Source organism: Pseudorca crassidens, chromosome X (genome assembly GCF_039906515.1).
Source record: "Pseudorca crassidens isolate mPseCra1 chromosome X, mPseCra1.hap1, whole genome shotgun sequence".
In the NCBI taxonomy this organism is placed as follows: Eukaryota; Metazoa; Chordata; class Mammalia; order Artiodactyla; family Delphinidae; genus Pseudorca; species Pseudorca crassidens.
The window spans coordinates 61,298,125-61,317,912 of NC_090317.1; positions in this window are offsets into that span (position 1 = coordinate 61,298,125).

The window sequence follows — 19,788 nt, forward strand, 5'->3', positions numbered from 1 at the left end:
GTGCCACCAGGGAAACCCCCTTCTGCCCATTTTTTGATTGAGTTTTTTGTTTTTTTGATATTAAGCTATATGAGCTGTGTGTATATTATTGAAATTAATCCCTTGTTGGTAGTCTCATTTGCAAAATGTTTTCTCTCCATCTGTAGGTTTTCTTTTCATTTTGTTTATGGTTTCCTTTGCTGCACAAAAGCTTTTAAATTTAAATAGGTCCCATTTGTTTATTTTTACTTTCATTTGGTTTTCCTTAGGAGAATGATCCAAAAAATATTGACAGAATTTAGATAAAGTATGCTGCCTATGTTCTTCTCTAGGGATTTTAGGTTTTCAGGTCTTACCTTTAGATCTTTAATCCATTTTGAGTTTATTTTTGTATATGGTGTTAGAGATGTTCTAATTTCATTTCTTTACATGTAGCTGTCCAGTTTTCCCAGCGTCACTTATTGAAGAGACTGTCTTTTCTCCACTGTATATTATTCCCTCCTTTATCATAGATTAATTGACCTTAAGTGCATGGGTTTATTTCTGGGCTTTCTATCCCATTTCATTGATCTATATGTCTATTTTTGTGCCAGTACCATACTGCTTTTATTACTGTAGCTTGGTAGTATAGTCTGAAGTCAGGGAGTGTGATTCCTTTATCTCTGTTATTCTTTCTCAAGATTGTTTTGGCTATTCAGGGCCTTTTGTGTTTCCATACTAATTTTAAAATTGTTTATTTTAGTTCTGTGAAAATACCAGTGGTAATTTGATTTTGATTGCATTGAATCTGTAGACTTCCTTGGGTAGTATAGTCATTTTGACAGTATTGATTCTTCCAATCCAAGAACACAATATATCTTTCCATCTGTTTGTGTCAGCTTCATTTTTTTTTATCAGCGTCTTACAGTTTTTGGAGTACAGGTCTTTTGCCTCCTCAGGTAGGATTATCCCTAGGTATTTCATTCTTTTGGATGCAATGATAAATGGGATTCTTTTGGCAGAATATGGTTATATGTTTGATGCTAAGGCTGAGCCCTCTTACAGAATCCCAAAAAATCACAAGTGCTCCTGATGGCTTCCATATTCAAGCCTCTGTAGCCTTTGTTATATTTTTGCTACCATTTCTTTCTTAGTGTTGTACCAATGTGGGATGACCACAGATAATATTATCCACTGGCAATTTTATTGTTTTTCCCTGCCTAGTATATCCAATTAAAATTTCCTGAAATCAGGAAGGCATAGATTTGTTGAAAATATAGCTCATATTCTATCAAAGAGTTGAAAGCACTCTCATCCATAAATTGGATATATGAGTGGGAAAGGGTTGCTTTTGCATAATTTTCCAGGCTTATTTGAGGTGGACAAAAATAAAGAGAACCTCAGTGAGAAGACACCTGTTATTTTTGGTCTGCTCTGTTTAACACTTTTTTTTTTTTAAAGGAAATCTGCCTCCCTCATTTTATATGATTCTAGTGGGATTATCAGTCAAGGAGCTCCACCTCTACTTCCATAATGTTGAGAATGAGATCATGGCTGATCAATCAGAATTTCTTATTATGGATACCGTAATTGGTCTGTGGGTAGGCAAATAACCCAACCAGAGTGTTCTGTAGAATCTAACCTCTAGATATTTGGGGGAAAATGCTCTCTGCTGTGGATTGTATGGTATTTTAATCTAAGGCTGCTGTTGTTATCACGCCATTCACATCTAGAGAACCTGTATCAGACATGAGATAAAAGTTCTTTCTTGCATGATCTGGAACCCTGGTTCTACTTTGAAAAAAAATTTCTTCTCTGCTTTAATTAAACCAGTTTTATTCTAATTTTACAATTGTTAATAAAAATATTCCTAATTCAGTGAATTTCTCAGTTGGGAAAATCTAAATTGCACATGAGGGAATAGTGGGGTTTGGGAGAGCTCAGGCACTTGTCATAGATCATACAGCTATCTAGTGGAGAAATTACAGCTTAAACCCAAAATATCTATGGTGATAGATAGGCTTTCATGCCAAGATGACACTCTATTACTTAAATAAAAGCAGTAATCATTCTGAGCAATCATCGTATCCAAGTGAAGTGTGCCCCATAACTGTCTACATAGAGATATTCTGACAGTCAAACTCTGGTTTGAAATGAGATTTGCTGGTGGCAGTACAGGACCAAAATCAGTCCAGGGAACCCACAGAGAGGTGGGTTTAAGAGTTTTGGTAGTTTATCCTTTAAAGATTCTCTTTGCATTTTATGAATCAATAGGTACCTAGATGCTTTAGAGGCAACTCTGTCATTGTATATATGGAAAAACTGAAGCCAAGGTAAGGGAGTGCCTGAATTGACACACTTTTTACCAGAAGTTGTCTGAGAAAGCAGGCAGGTCCCCCTAATTGAGCAATTGCATTATGACTTTGTCAAAAGCCAACCCAGACCTATCTATGTCAATATTTTGTTTATGATATTGTAGTATAGTATTTTGGCACTGGATGAGTCCCTCTTCAGCTAGAAAGGAGGACCCTCATCCTGAATGGGCACAAGATGATGGCCATATACTCAAACTTCTACTCATGATAACCTAGGAAAATATTCCAATAGAGGAAGACACCATTGCCATCATAATGATTCAGATACTTGAAACATATGGGGGAAACATTGATAAGGGCAATAGAGTTGGCTGTTTATCATTAAGTTGTTTTTACATACTGCAGAGAGTGGTTAACAGATAGTTAAAGGTTAAGTGTGAGGTCTTTTGTAGTTAAAAAGTGTGAGATTTTTCTTTGTAGCTTACAAATGGGCCATTATCTCCTGAATTGGAAGAGCAGACATATCTGGAAAGCAAACTCAGCTTAATAGATAGAATAATGGAATGCCAGAGATATTTAAAGTGCTCAGCCAAGGCATATTTCTTATGCTAAATTCAGAGTCCTGGCTTGGAAAACTTAGGACCCTAAATATGAGATGGGTGTATCTAAGTGGCTGCTTCTGAGAATCATGGATCTGTAGACTATGTGGGACCTACAGAGCTTGCAAGGTGTCCTGATTCTCAGTAAGAGCTAGCATTTCCCCTATTTAGGAGCACACTGCAGGGGTTTCTCTTCTGCAGAGGGACAAGTGTCCTGTCAAGAGTTTCCCACAACTCTTTTGTTGGTTGCCAGGCTGATAACTAGGTTAAACTCCAGTTATAACCCATCTGGAGATATACTGATCTTGATAAGGAAGAAAGAAGACTATACATCAAAGGCCCTGCAGTAACTAGAATATACCAAAATGAGCCATGAGAATATGATTGGGATAGGATTTTGGAGGTGCCTGTTAGGGGAGATTGGAACATAAGTCTAAATAAGTAAGAATTCTATCAGGAGTACTTCCTTGCAAAATAGGACATAAAATTCTGGGAAGGAACACAGAGAATAGGGCAAAATTGCTGCTAGAGTAGTAATAGAAGCCTGGTGAAAATGGTGAACCACACTAAATAAAATTGAAATGCCTGAGTTGTTACAGCAGATAATAGAGGCAGGAATTAAGTTTTGGAGAGGAGTGACATCACCAAGATGGCAGAGTAAGAGATACCAGCATTTATTTCCCCCTCCAAAACAATAATTAGACAGCTATCCAACAGGCAATCTATTTTTATCCATCCCAAATTCTCTTCAGGGTGCACCACAGGGGTGGCAATAGAAGTGACTGATGGCTTTATGGTCAGAACATCCTTTGTTTACTGAAATGGCAGGTGACATTCTTGTCCACAGTGCCTCTTATTGGTCGTAAATTAGACCAAAGTTTGGGAGACATTTCATGACCAATTTTGTCCCACCATGCTAGGAGGGCTCATTCCTAGATCAAGCAAAGATTATGTTGATAGGCCACTCCATGTGCTAATTTTTGGATTAGGCCTTGTTGACAATCTAAAATTCTCTGGATTGCCTGTTTTACTAGTCTATTATGATCCAGGAAATGTTTTCTCCTGTTGCTTCTTCCCATATCTAGAGTTGCACTACTACAGTTATTCTATACAGAGTTATATATGTGATCAACTACCTCAAGATGTTTAGCCTTCATTAATTTTGTCAGAGGCCTGGTTACACATTGGGTAATGCAAGAGACAACAAGGATATAGGAAATACAGCTGTAACATTAATAAAGTCATAGTACAGCAGAGAGGCATAAGGCATAAATAATTTAAAAATTACAGGAAAGGACAAATTAAAACAATGATTAGTAGAACTAGCTGTAATCTGGTTTCAATAAGCCATCAAGTCCACAGCGGGCCAGCTGGAGAAGCCAAATTCTGGAGGGATCAGACAGAAAAATATAAACGTTTCATCTTCATTTACAAATGTATACTTTATCAATTTTTTGTATGTCATGGTTATCATAAGAGGAAAGATTTTCAGAAAAACAAAGATTAAAAACCAGTATATTTTAGGAAAAAAGTCATAAAATTATAAATCATATTTATCAGTTCATTCAGTCCTGTGTAATCAATTCCTGTCAATCTGGAGGAAGACATCAGGTTTTCCATTAGAGTTTTGTAATATCTTACCCATTTCAGTGATATGATCTAAAATTTATCAGAAAATTATATTTGTCAAAATATCCTTTTTATGAATCTTCTTGAAGATCTTTACTTTATAAAAGTATAGAGCAAAACAATGATTGTCTATAAACAACAAAAGGCTTAAAATGGCAAGGTTAAAGATCTGATTACAATGCAATTGACAGGAAACTTAGTTTTCTGTGACATATAATATTTTAAGATAATAACTAGAATTATGACTGATAAAATTATACCAGGACATATCACATTTTTAGGAATTCCATATAAATTTTGGAATAACTGTATTAATGACATTTACATACAAAATATAACATAAGAAGGTTTTTTTATCACCACTTATCTGACAATGTTTTCCATGAAATTTAACTTACCAAATAAAACTAAATTAAATATCTCACTTGAGGCTGTTTCAAGAGTCCTTTAGAAGCATCCCAAAGTTAGCTGGAGATGAAAGAAAACTTAATTAGAATTTGATATTTGGGAACTTTATAAAAAAAAAGAAAATTTAAAACACCTGGTCAAATAGGATCACAGGTCACAGTGAAACAATACTTATTCAGCCAAAGTGAAGTAAAAGATCTTTAAGGCAAACACAGGTCATTTAGAAGGCAAAGAAACTCACAATCCATTATCAAAAGTAGCTCCAGGTTTCAAGAAAACTTTGCTCTCTCAACAGAGAGAGAGAGAGAGAGAAAAGTAAGCTCCATCCTTCCATTAACCTAACTTCAATAACAAAATTCATTTACCTAATTAAATTAAATCCAATCCCAACCTGACTATGCACAAAACTTCTTTTTCATGGCTACCTTTCTATAAACCTTCCACAGCTTTCAGTACCCATATTAGTTTGTCCCTTATTTTTCTTTTCCATTTAGAAATAACCAGATTTAGGACAAAATCACTCTCTCCTCTTAACAAAACTCATTTCCATTCCTCATACCATCCTATTTTCTTGCATAATGAAATGTTTTCCTTATTATTTTTAGTAGCTTTAATTACATGTTACAATTTTAACCCTTAAAAACCTTAATCTCTAATGAAACCCACAAGCAGCAAGTAATCGTGAACTGTTTGTCATATTGGTATTTCCTGATTGGCAAATTTAGGAATATTCCATAACTTCTAGAAATATACATCTTCTCATAGAATAATTTCTTTCCTCAACATGATACAAGACATCACTGGGTCTGATAAACCCAAACATCTTTAGTTTCACTCTCATAAGGAAAAAAATGTAGGTAAATTTAAACTTTAACAATTAACGTTCCAGTATTATATCTTATTTGAAATGACTTGAATATTCAATGAATTCCCAACATTTAACTTAACTTAGAAAAACTCTAAAGTTTCAAGTTACCAAAAATATAGAGAATCCATTTTAGATAGACATACCCAAAACATAATTATTCCTAAAAAATTCACCTGAAAATTCTTATCTCATTTACATTTATTTTATAACTTATGAAAATATCATTATACTGCCCTCCCCCATCCCACATGCATGTGTGTGATCAGCACAGGCAAGGGGACATGGGGAGCTGTCCAAGGTCAGCATGTGACAGAGCTGTGGCTGCTCCTGCTGCTGAGTGGAGCAGTGAAGTGGCTGCCTTGCACTTCCCCAGACTTCCCAAGTGGGGCCAGAGAAGCCACTCATAGAGCCACCAGTTAGAAGGCACAGGGAAAGAGGGATCTCCAAACTCCTCCTCAGCATCTCCTTTCTACCCGCTTTGGGCCCCTGCCCTTGGAGAAAGTGGAGTGTGGTGCTCAGTTATCATTAGTTCTTCAGACAGCTTCTTGTTGCATGGATTTGGCTGCTGCCCAGTGGGGCTCTTCATTGTTGGCATTCCTCTGTGTTTGGTTTCCCACAGCACACCTCTGGCAATGATGAGGAAAAGTGTGTGGGAGACAGTGGCCCGCTGCAGACTGAGATTGGGTTATGTGCTGCAAATGCTAGTGCTACCTACCCTGGCCCTGCTCAGTGACAGTGGCACTAGCTCGGCTGCTCAAGAGACTGTGAAGGAAGGCTTTGGAGAGGAGGTTATTTGACCACTGGAAGAGTGCTAAGAGTTAATCCAGCATAAAGAGAAATCCATAGATTGGCTGACAAGATGGTGGAGTAGAAGGACATTACCTCAATCCTTCTTTAAAAAACATCAAAATCATAACTAACTGCTGAACAACCAAAGACAAAAAAAAATGCTGAAACCTATCAAAAAGTTACCTTATGTCCAAAAACAAAGAAGACACAAGACAGTAGGAAGGGCACAATCAAGATAAAATCAAATCCTATACCCACTGGGTGAGCAACCCACAAACTGGAAAATAATTATACCACAGAAGTTCTCACACTGGAGTGAAAGTCCTGAGCCCCACGTCAGGATTCCCAGCCTGGTGGTTTGGCAACAGGAGAATGAATCCCATAGAATCTGGTTTTGAAGGTCAGATGGGTTTGATCACAGGAATTCCACAGGACTGGTGGAAACAGAAATTCCACTCTTAGAAGGCGCACACACATCAGGTCCTTTGTGCACCAGGACTCAGGGATAAAAGCAGAGGCCTCATAAGAGACTGGGCCAGATTTACCTGCTAGTATTAGAAGGTCTCCTGCTGAGGCAGGAGTGGCTGTGGCTCACTGTGGGGACAAAGACACTGGCTGTGGGAGTTCTGGTGTGTGCTCATTAGTATGAGCCCTCCTGGAGGCTGCCATTTTCTTCCCAAGACCTAGACCAACCCAACTGCCTGTAGGCTCCAGTGCTGGGACACCTCAGAACAAACAATCAACAGGGTGGGAACACAACCCCACCCATCAGCAGACAGGCAGCTTCAAGTCTTTCTGAACACAGCTCTGCCCACCAGAGGGACAAGACCCGGCTCCACCCACCAGTGGACAGGAATCAGTCCCTCCCACCAGGAAATCTGCACAATCCTCTTAGACAGCCTCATTCACCAGAAGGCAGAGACCAGAAGCAAGAAGAACTACAATCCTTCAGGCTGAAGAATGGAAAATGCAATCACAGAAAGTTAAAGAAAATGAAACAGCAGAGGAATATGTCCCAGATGAAGAAGCAAGATAAAACCTAAGAAGAAAAACTAAGTGAAGTGGAGATAAGAAATTCTACCAGAAAAAGAACTCAGAGTAATGATAGTAAAGATGATCCAAGATTTTGGAAACAGAATGGAAGCACAGATAGAGAAGATGCAAGAAATATTTAACAAAGACCTAGAAGAATTAAGAACAAACAAACAGAGATGAACAATACAATAACTGACATGAAAAGAACACTAGAAGGAATCTATAGCAGAGTAACTGAGGCAGAATGGATAAGTGATCTGGAAGACAGAATCGTGGAAATCACTGCTGTGGAACAGAATAAAGAAAAAGGAATGAAAAGAAATGTAGACAGTCTAATGGACCTCTGGGACAACATTAAACAAAACAACATTCACATTATAGGGATCCCAGGAGGAGAAGAGAGAGAGAACGGACGTGAGAAAATATTTGAAGAGATAATAGCTGAAAATTTCCCTAACATAGGAAAGGAAACAGTTACCCAGATCAGGAAGTAGAGAGTCCCCAGCAGGATAAACCCAAGGAGGAACATGCTGAGACACACAGTAATTAAACTGACCAAAATTAAAGAAAAAGAAAAAATATTAAAAGCAACAATGGAAAAGCAACAAATAACATACAAGGGAACTCCTATAGGATTATCAGTTGATTTCTCAGCAGAAACTCTGCAGGCCAGAAGGGAGTGGCATGATATATTTAGAGTGATGAAAGGGAAAAACCTGCAACCAAGATTACACTACACAGCAAAGATCTCATTCAGATTGGCAAAAGATTTATAGATAAGCAAGAGTTAAGAGAATTCACCACTAGACCATCTTGGCAACAAGAGCTAAAGGAACTTCTCTAAGTGGAAAAGAAAAGGCCACTACTAGAAACAAACAAAAAAATTATGAATGGAAAAGTTAACCAGTAAAGTAAAGGTAGGAAATCATCTGCACACAAATATGATATCAAAACCAGCAGTTGTGAGAAGAGGAGAGCATAAATGCAGGATATTGGAAATGAATTTGAAATGAAAAGACCAGCAACTTAAAACAATCTCATTTATATAGAGACTGCTATATCAAAACCTCATGATAGCCACAACCTAAAAATCTACAATAGATACACACACAGAAAAGAAAAAGTAATCCAAGCTCAACACTACAATTTGTCACCAAACCACAAGGGAAGACAACAAAAGAGAAAGGGAAGAATAAAGACCTACAAAAACAAATCCAAAGCAATTTAAAATATGGCAATAAGAACATACATAACAATAATTATTCTAAATGTAAATGGAGTAAATGCTTCAACCAAAGACATAAACAGGCTGACTGGATACAAAAATAAGACACATATATGTACTATCTAAAGAGACCCACATCAGCTCTAGGGACACATACAGAATGAAAGTTAGGGGAGGGAAAAAGGTATTCCTTGCGAATGGAAATAAAAAGAAAGCAGATGTATCAATATTCATATCAGATAAAATAGACTTTAAAATAAATACTGTTACAAGAGATAAAGAAGGAGACTACATAATGACCAAGTGATCAATCCAAGAAGAAAATATAACAATTGTAAATATATATGCACAAAACATAGGAGCATCCCAATATATAAGGCAAAACTAACAGCCATAAAAGGATAAATCAACAGTAACACAGTAATAGTGGGGGACTTTAACACCCCACTTTCATCAATGGACAGATCATCCAGACAGGAGATCAATAAGGAAACACAGGCCATAAATGACACATTAGATCAAATGGGATTAATAGATATACATAGACCATTCCATCCAAAAGCAGCAGAATATACGTTTTTCTCTGAGGGGAATTGGGAAGATGGTGGAAGAGTAAGACACAAAGATCACCTTCCTCCCCACAGATACACCAGAAATATATCTACACGTGGAACAACTCCTACAGAACACCTACTGAATACTGGCAGAAGACCTCAGACCTCAGACCTCCCAAAAGGCAAGAAACTCCCCACATACCTGGGTAGGGAAAAAGAAAAAAGAATAAACAGAGACAAAAGAATAGGTATGGGACCTGCACCAGTGGGAGGGAGCTGTGAAGGAGGAAAAGTTTCCATACACTAGGAAGCCCCTTCGTGGGCGGAGACTGCGGGGGGTGGGGGGAAGAAACTTCAGAGCCGTGGAGGAGAGCACAGCAACAGGGGTGCAGAGGGTAAAGTGGAGAGATTCCCGCACAGAGGATCAGTGCCAACTGGCACTCACCAGCCCAAGAGACTTGTCTGCTCACACGCTGGGATGGGCAGGGTCTGGGAGCTGAGGCTCAGGCTTCCGAGCTTAGATCCCAGGGAGAGGACAGGGGTTGGCGGCATGAACACAGCCTGAAGAGGTTAGTGCACGATGGATAGCTGGGAGGGAGCCTGGAAAAAGTCTGGAGCTGCCAAAGAGACAAGAGACTATTTCTTGCCACTGTTTCCTGGTGCATGAGGAGAGGGGATTAAGAGCCCTGCTTAAAGGAGGTCCAGAGATGGGTGTGAGCGGCGGCTAACAGCATGGACCCCAGAGACGGGCATAAGACACTAAGGCTGCTGCTGCCACCACCAAGAAGCCTGTGTGTGAACACAGGTCACTATCCACACCTCCCTTCTGGGGAGCCTGTGCAGCCCGCCACTGCCAGGGTCCCAGGATACAGGGACAACTTCCCCGGGAGAACTCACGGTGCTCCTCAGGCTGGTGCAATGTCCCACTGGCTTCTGCTGCTGCAGACTCACCCTGCATCCACACCCCTCCCTCTACCTGGCCTGAGTGAGCCAGAGCCCCCAAAGCAGCTTCTACTTTAACCCCATTTATCTGAGTGAAGAACAAATGCCCTCTGGAGATCTACATGCAGAGGCAGGGCCAAATCCAAAACTGAGCCCCTGGAGCTGTTCGAACAAAGAAGACAAAGGGAAATCTCTCCCAGGAGCCTCAGAAGCAGCGGATTAAAGCTCCAAAATCAACTTGATGTACCCTGCATCTGTGGAATACATGAATAGACAACAAATCATCCCAAAATGAGGAGGTGGACTTAGAGAGCAAGATTTATTATTTTTCCCATTTTCTGCTTTCTGTGAGTATGCATGTGCATGCTTCTGTGTGAGAATTTGTCTGTATAGCTTTGCTTTCCCCACTTGTCCTAGGGTTCTATAAGTCCGTTTTTCCTTTTTTCTTAAAAAAAATATTTTTCTTACTAATTATTTTTTATTTTAATAACTTTATTTTATTTTATCTTACTTTATTTTATCCTCCTTCCTCTTTCTTTCTTTTCTTTCTTTCTTTCTTTAATCCTTACTTCCTTCCTTCCGTCCTTTCTTTCCTTCCTTCTTTCTTTCTTTCTTTGCTTCTTTCTTTCCTTCCTTCTTTCTTTCTTTCTTTGCTTCTTTCTTTCTTTCTTTCTTTCTTTCTTTCTTTCTTTCTTTCTTTCTTTCTTTCCTTCTTTCCTTCTTTCTTTCTTTCTTTCTTTCTTTCTTTCTTTCTTTCTTTCTTTCTTTCTTTCTTTCTTTCTTTCTTTCTTTCTTTCTTTCCTTCTTTCTTTCTTTCTTTCTTTTCCTTCCTTTCTTTCTTTCTTTCTTTCTTTCTTCTTTCTTTCTTTCTTTCTTTCTGCTTTTTCTCCCTTTTTTCGGAGCTGTGTGGATGAAAGGCTCTTGGTGCTGCAGCCAGTAGGCAGTGCTGTGCCTCTGAGGTGGGTGAGCAAACTTCGGGACACTGGTCCACAAGAGACCTCCCAGCTCCACATAATATCAAATGGCAAAATCTCCCAGATATCTCCATCTCAACACCAGCACCCAGCTTCATTCAATGACCAGTGAGCTACAGTGCTGGACACCCTATGCCAAACAACTAGGAAGACAGGAACACAATGCCACCCATTAGCAGAAAGGCTGCCTAAAATCATAAGTCCACAGACACACCAAAACACACCACCAGATGTGGACCTTCCCACCAGAAAGACAAGATCCAGCCTCACCCACCAGAACACAGACACTAGTCCCTTCAACAAAGAAGGCTACACAACCCACTGATCCAACTTTAGCCACTGGGGAGAGACACCAAAAATAACAGGAACTACAAACCTGCAGCCTGCAAAAAGGAGACCCCAAAAACAGTAAGATAAGCAAAATGAGAAGACAGAAAAACACACAGCAGATGAAGGAGCAAGATAAAAACCCATCAGACCTAACAAATGAAGAGGAAATAGACAGTCTACCTGAAAAAGAATTCAGAAAAATGATACTAAAGATGATCCAAAATCTTGCAAATAGAATAGAGAAAATGCAAGAAACATTTAACAAGGACCTAGAAGAACTAAAGATGAAACAAGCACTGATGAACAACACAATAAATGAAATTAAAAATACTCCAGATGGGGTCAATAGCAAAAAAACTGAGGCATAAGAAAGGATAAGTGACCTGGAAGATAAAATTGTGGAAATAAATACTGCAGAGCAGAATAAAGAAAAAAGAATGAAAAGAATGGAGGACAGTCTCAGAGGCCTCTGGGACAACATTAAATGCACCAACATTCGAATTATAGGGGTTCCAGAAGAAGAAGAGAAAAAGAAAGGGACTGACAAAATATTTGAAGAGATTATAGTTGAAAACTTCCCTAATGTGGGAAAGGAAAGAGTTAATAAAATCCAGGAAGCCATACAGGATAAATCTAAGGAGAAACACTCTAAGACACATATTAATTAAACTGTCAAAAATTAAATACAAAGAAAACATATTATAAGCAGCAAGGGAAAAAGAGCAAATAACACACAAGGGAATCCCCAGAGTTCAGCATCACCAAACCAGCTTTACAACAAATGCTAAAGGAATTTTTCTAGGCAAGAAACACAAGAGAAGGAAATGACCTACAATATCAAACCCAAAACAAATAAGAAAATGGGAATAGGAAAATACATATTGATACTTACCTTAAATATAAATGGAGTAAATGCTCCCACCAAAAGACTCAGATTTGCTGAATGGATACAAAAACAAGACCCATATATATGCTGTATACAAGAGACCCACTTCAGACCTAGAGATACATACAGACTGAAGGTGAGGAGATGGCAAAAGATATTCCATGCAAATGGAAACCAAAAGAAAGCTGGAGTAGCAGTTCTCATATCAGACAAAATAGACTTTAAAATAAAGACTATTAGAAGAGACAAAGAAGGACACTGCAGAATGATCAAGGGATCTATCCAAGAAGAAGATATAACACTTGTAAATATTTGTGCACCCAACATAGGAGCACCTCAAAACATAAGGCAAATACTAACATCCATAAAATGGGTAATCGAGAGAAACACATTAATAGTAGGGGATTTTAACACTCCACTCTCACCAAAGGACACATCATCCAAAATGAAAATAAATAAGGAAACACAAGCTTTACATGATACATTAAAAAAGATGCACTTAATTGATATTTATAGGACATTCCATCCTAAAACAACAGAATACACACTTTTCTCAAGTGCTTATGGAACATTCTCCAGGATAGATCATATCTTCGGTCAGAAATCAAGCCTTGGTAAATTTAAGAAAATTGAAATTGTATCAAGTATCTTTTCCGACCACAACGTTATGAGACTAGATATCAATTACAGGAAAAGATATGAAAAAATACAAACACATGGAGGCTAAACAATGCACTATTTAATAACGAAGTGATCACTGAAAAATCAAGGAGGAAATCAAAAAACACCTAGAAACAAATGAGAATGGAGACACGATGACCCAAAACCTATGGGATGCAGCAAAAGCAGTTCTAAGAGGGAAGTTTATAGCAATACAATCCTACCTTAAGAAACAGGAAACATCTCAAATAAACAACCTAACATTGCACCTAAAGCAATTAGAGAAAGAAGAACAAAAAGAAAAATAAATTTAGCAGAAGGAAAGAAATCATAAACATCAGATCATAAATAAATGAAAAAGAAATGAAGGAAACAATAGCAAAGATTAATAAAACTAAAAGCTGGTTCTTTGAGGAGATAAACAAAATTGATAAACGATTAACCAGACTCATCAAGAAAAAAAGGGAGAAGACTCAAATCAATACAATTAGAAATGAAAAAGGAGAAGTATCAACTGACACTGCAGAAATACAAAGATCATGAGAGATTACTACAGGCAACTCTATGCCAAAAACAATGGACAACCTGGAAGAAATGGACAAATTCTTAGAAATGCACAACCTGCCAAGACTGAATCAGGAAGAAATAGAAAATATGAACAGACCAATCACAAGCACTGAAATTGAAACTGTGATTAAAAATCTTCCAACAGGACTTCCCTGGTGGCACAGTGGTTGGGAGTCCGCCTGCCGATGCAGGTGACACGGGTTCGTGCCCCGGTCTGGGAGGATGCCACATGCTGCGGAGCAGCTGGGCCCGTGAGCCATGGCCACTGAGCCTGCACGTCCGGAGCCTGTGCTCCGCAGCGGGAGAGACCACAACAGTGAGAGGCCCACGTACCGCAAAAAAAAAAAAAAAAAAATCTTCCAACAAACAAAAGTCCAGGACCAGATGGCTTCACAGGCGAATTCTATCAAACATTTAGAGAAGAGCTAACACCTATCCTTTTCAAACTCTTCCAAAACATAGCAGAGGGAGGAACACTCCTAAACTCATTCTACATGGCCATCATCACCCTGATACCAAAACCAGACAAGGATGTCAAAAAGAAAGAAAACTACAGGCCAATATCACTGATTAACACAGATGCAAAAATCCTCAACAAAATACTAGCAAACAGAATCCAACAGCACATTAAAAGGATCATACACCATGATCAAGTGGGGTTTATTCCAGGAATGAAAGGATTCTTCAATATTTGCAAATCAATCAACGTGATACCCTATATTAACAAATTGAAGGAGAAAAACCATATGATCAACTCAATAGATGCAGAGAAAGCTTTTGAGAATATTCCACACACATTTATGATAAAACTGTGAAGATAGTAGGCATAGAGGGAACTTTCCTCAACATAATAAGGCCATATATGACAAACCCACAGCCAACATCATCCTCAATGGTGAGAAACTGAAAGCATTTTCCCGAAGATCAGGAGCAAGACAAGATTGCCCACTCTCACCACTCTTATTCAACATAATTTTGGAAGTTTTAGCTACAGCAATCAGAGAAGAAAAGGAAATAAATGAATCCAAATCGGAAAAGAAGAAGTAAAGCTGTCACTGTTTGCAGATGACATGATACTATACATAGAGAATCCTAAAGATGCTACCAGAAAACTACTAGAGCTAATCAATGAATTTGGTCAAGTAACAGGATACAAAATTAATGCACAGAAATCTCTGGCATTTGTATATATTAATGATGAAAAATCTGAAAGTGAAATCAAGAAAACACTCCCATTTACCATCGCAACAAAAAGAATAAAATATCTAGGAATAAACCTACCTAAGGAGACAAGAGACCTGTATGCAGAAAATTATAAGATGCTGATGAAGGAAATGAAAGGTGATACAAATAGAGGGAGAGATATACCATGTTCTTGGATTGGAAGAATCAACATTGTGAAAGTGACTCTAGTATACAAAGTAATCTACAGATTAAATGGAATCCCTATCAAACTACCACTGGCATTTTTCACAGAACTAGAACAAAAAATTTCACCATTTGTATGGAAACAGAAAAGACCCCGAATAGTTAAAGCAATTTTGAGAACGAAAACCGGAGCTGGAGGAATCAGCCTCCCTGTCTTCAGACTATACTACAAAGCTACAGTAATCAAGAGAGTATGGTACTGGCACAAAAACTTAAATATAGATCAATGGAATAGGACAGAAAGCCCAGTGATAAACCCACACACATATGGTCACCTTATCTTTGATAAAGGAGGCAGAAATATACAGCAGAGATAGGACAGCCTCTTCAATATTTGGTGCTGGGAAAACTGGAGATGTACATGTAAAAGTATGAGATCAGATCACTCCCTAACACCATACACAAAAATAAGCTCAAAATGGATTAAAGACCTAAATGTAAGGCAAGAAATTATCAAACTCTTAGAGGAAAACATAGGCAGAATACTCTATGACATAAATCACAGCCAGATCCTTTTTGACCCATCTGCCAGAGAAATGGAAATAAAAACAAAAATAAGCAAATGGGACCTAATGAAACTTAAATGTTTTTGCACAGCAAAGGAAACCATAAAGAAGACCAAACGACAACCCTCAGAATGGAAGAAAATATTTGCTAATGAAGCAACTGACAAAGGATTAATCTCCAAAATTTACAAGGAGCTCATGCAGCTCAATAACAAAAAAACAGAAAATCCAATCAGAAAATGTTCAGAAGACCTAAATAGACATTTCCCCAAAGAAGATATACAGATTGCCAACAAACACATGAAAGAATGCTCAACATCATTAATCATTAGAGAAATGCAAACCAAAACTACAATGAGATATCATCTCACACCAGTCAGAATGGCCATCATCAAAAAAATCTAGAAACAATAAATGCTGGAGAGGGTGTGGAGATAACGGAACACTCTTGCAGTTCTGGTGGGAATGTGAATTGGTACAGCCACTATGGAGAACAGTATGGAGGTTCCTTGAAAAACTGCAAGTAGAACTACCATATGACCCAGCAATCCCCCTGCTTGGCATGTATCCTGAGAATACCATATTTCAAAATGAGTCATTTACCAAAATGTTCATTGCAGCTCTGTTTACAATAGCCAGGACATGGAAACAACCTAAGTGTCCATCATCGGATGAATGGATGAGGAAGATGTGGCACATATATTCAATGGAATATTACTCAGCCATAAAAAGAAATGAAATGGAGCTATTTGTAATGAGGTGGGTGGACCTAGAGTCTGTCATACAGAGTGAAATACATTAGGAAGAGAAAGACAAATACCATATGCTAACACATATATATGGAATTTAAGAGAAAAAAATGTCATGAAGAACCTAGTGGTAAGACAGGAATAAAGACACAGACCTATTAGAGAATGGACTTGAGGATATGGGGAGGGGGCAGGGACAATGCAAGAGAGTGGCATGGACATATATACACTACCAAACGTAAAATAGATAGCTAGTGGGAAGCAGCTGCATAGCACAGGGTGATCCACTCGGTGCTTCGTGACCACATAGAGGGGTGGGATAGGGAGGAGATGCAAGAGGGAAAAAAATATGGGAACATATGTATATGTATAACTGATTCACTTTGTTATAAAGTGGAAACTAACACACCATTGTAAAACAATTATACACCAAAAAGGATGTAAAAAAATAAAAGAGGGAGGAGATATGTGGATATATGTATCTGTATAGCTGATTCACTTTTTTATGAAGCATAAAGTAACACACCATTGTAAAGCAATTATACTCCAATAAAGATGGTTAAAAAAAAAAGAATATACATTCTTCTCAACTGCACATGGAACATTCTCCAGGACTGATCATATGCTGGGACACAAAGCAAGCCTCAGTAAATTTAAGTCAACTGAAATCATATCCAGCATCTTTTTTGATCTCAATGCTATGAGATTAGAAATCAACTACAAAAAAATTGTAAAAAGCACAAACATGTGAAGGCTAAACAATATTCTTCTAAAAAGCCAAAAGATCATTGAAAAAATCAAAGAGGAAATCAAAACATATCTAGAGACATATGAAAATGAATGCACGACAATCCAAAACCTATGGGACATAGCAAAAGCAGTTCTAAGAGGAAAGTGTATAGCAGTACAATCTTACTTCAGGAATCAAGAAAAATCACAAATAAACAATCTCACTTTACACCTAAACAACTAGAGGAAGAAGAACAAACAAAACACAATGTTAGTAGAAGAAAAGAAATCATAAAGATCAGAGCAGAAAAGAATGAAATAGACATGAAGTAAACAATAGAAAAGATTAATGAAACTAAAAGCTGGTTCTTTGAAAAGATAAACAATATTGATAAACATTTAGCCAGCCTCCTCAAGAAAGAAGAGAGAACATTGAAATCAATAAAATTAGAAATGAAAAAGGAAATGTTAAAACTGACACCATAGAAATGCAAAACATCATATGAGACTACTACTAGGAACCATATGCCAATAAAATGGAAAACGTGGAAGAAATGCAAAATTCTTAGAAAGTTACAATCTCACAATACTGAACCAAGAAGATACAGAAAATATTAACAGAACAATCACAAGTACTGAAATTGAAACTGTGATTATAAAACTTCCAACAAACAAAAATCCAGGACCAGATGGTTTCATAGGCGAATCCTATCAAATATTTAGTGAAGAGTTAAAATGTTTTCTTCTCAAACTATTCCAAAAATTGCAGAAGAAAGAACAATCCCAAGCTCATTCTACCAGGCCACTATCCCCCGATACCAAAACCACACAACGATGTCACAAAAACAGAAAATTACAGGTCAGTATCACTGATGAATATAGACACAAAAATCCTCAACAAAATACTAGCAATCTGAACCTAACAATACATTAAAGGATCATACACCATGATCAAGTGGGATTTATCCCAGGGATGCAAGGATTTTTCAATATCCACAAATCAATCAGTGTGATACACCACAGCAACAAATTGAAAAATTAAAACCATGTGATCATCTCAATAGATGTAGAAAAAGCTTTTGACAAACTTCAGTATCCATTTATGATAAAATCTCTCCAGAAAGCGGGCATCGTGTGAATATACCTCAACATAATAAAGGCCATATACGACAAAACTACAGCTAACCTCATACCTAATGGTGAAAAGCTGAAAGCATTTCCCCTAAGATCCGGAACAAGACAAGGAGGTACAGTCTCACTAGTTTTATTAAACATAGTTTTGGAAGTCCTAATCATGACAATCAGAGAAGAAGAAGAAACAAAATGAATCCAAATTGGAAAAGAAGAAGTAAAATTGTTTCTGTTTAAAGATGACATGATACTATACATAGAAAATTCTAAAGATGTTATCAGAAACTTACTAGAACTCATCAATGAATTTTTAAAGTTTCAGGGTACAAAATTAATACACAGAAATCTGTTGCATTTCTATACACTAACAACAAAAGATCAGACAGAGAAATTAAGGAAACAATCCTATTTAGCATCAAATTAAAAAGAATAAAATACCTAGGAATAAACCTACTTAAGGAGACAAAAGAACTGTATTCAGAAAACTATAAGATGCTGATGAAAGAAATTAAAGATGATACAAACAGATGGAGAGATATACCATGTACTTGGATTGGAAGAATAAACATTGGGAAAAAGACTATACTACCCAAAGCAATCTACAGATTCAATGCAGTGCCTATCAAATTACCAATGGCATTTTTCAGAGAACTAGAACAATAAACTTCACAATTTGTATGGAAACACAAAAGACCACGAATAGCCAAAGAAATTTTTAGAAAGAAAAGTGGAGCTGGAGCAATCAGGCTTCCTGACTTCAGAGTATATGACAAAGCTACAGTCATCAAAATAGTATGTCACTGCCTGCAAAACAGAAATATAGATCAATGGAACAGGAGAGAAAGCCCAGAAATAAACCCACACACCTATGGACAATCTATGACAAAGGAGGCAAGACTATATACAATGGAGGATAGACCATGTCTTCACTAAATGCTGCTGTGAAAAGAGGACAGCTACAGGTAAAAAAACCCTGAAATTAGAACATTTTTTAACACCATACACAAAAGTAAACTCAAAATGGATTAAAGACCTAAATGTAAGACCGGATATTATAAAACTCTTAGAAGAAAATATAAGCAGAGCACTCTTTGACAAAAATCACAGCAATATCTTTTCTGAGTTATCTCCTAGAGTAAGGGAAATAAAAGCAAAAATAAACAAATGGGGCCTAATTAAAATCAAAACTTTTACACAGCATAGGAAACCATAAAAAAATGAAAAGAAAACCCACAGAATGGGAGAAAATATTTGCAAATGATGTGAGCAACTAGGGATTAGTCTCCAAAATTTACAGACAGCACATGTGGCTCAATATCAATAAAACAAACAACCTGATCAATAAATGGGCAGAAGACCTAAATAGACATTTCTCCAAAGAAGACATACAGATGGCCAACAGGCACATGAAAGTATGCTCAGCATCACTAATTAATAGAGAAATGCAAGTCAAAACTACAATGAGATATCACTTCACACTTGTCAAAACGGCTATCATCAGAAAAC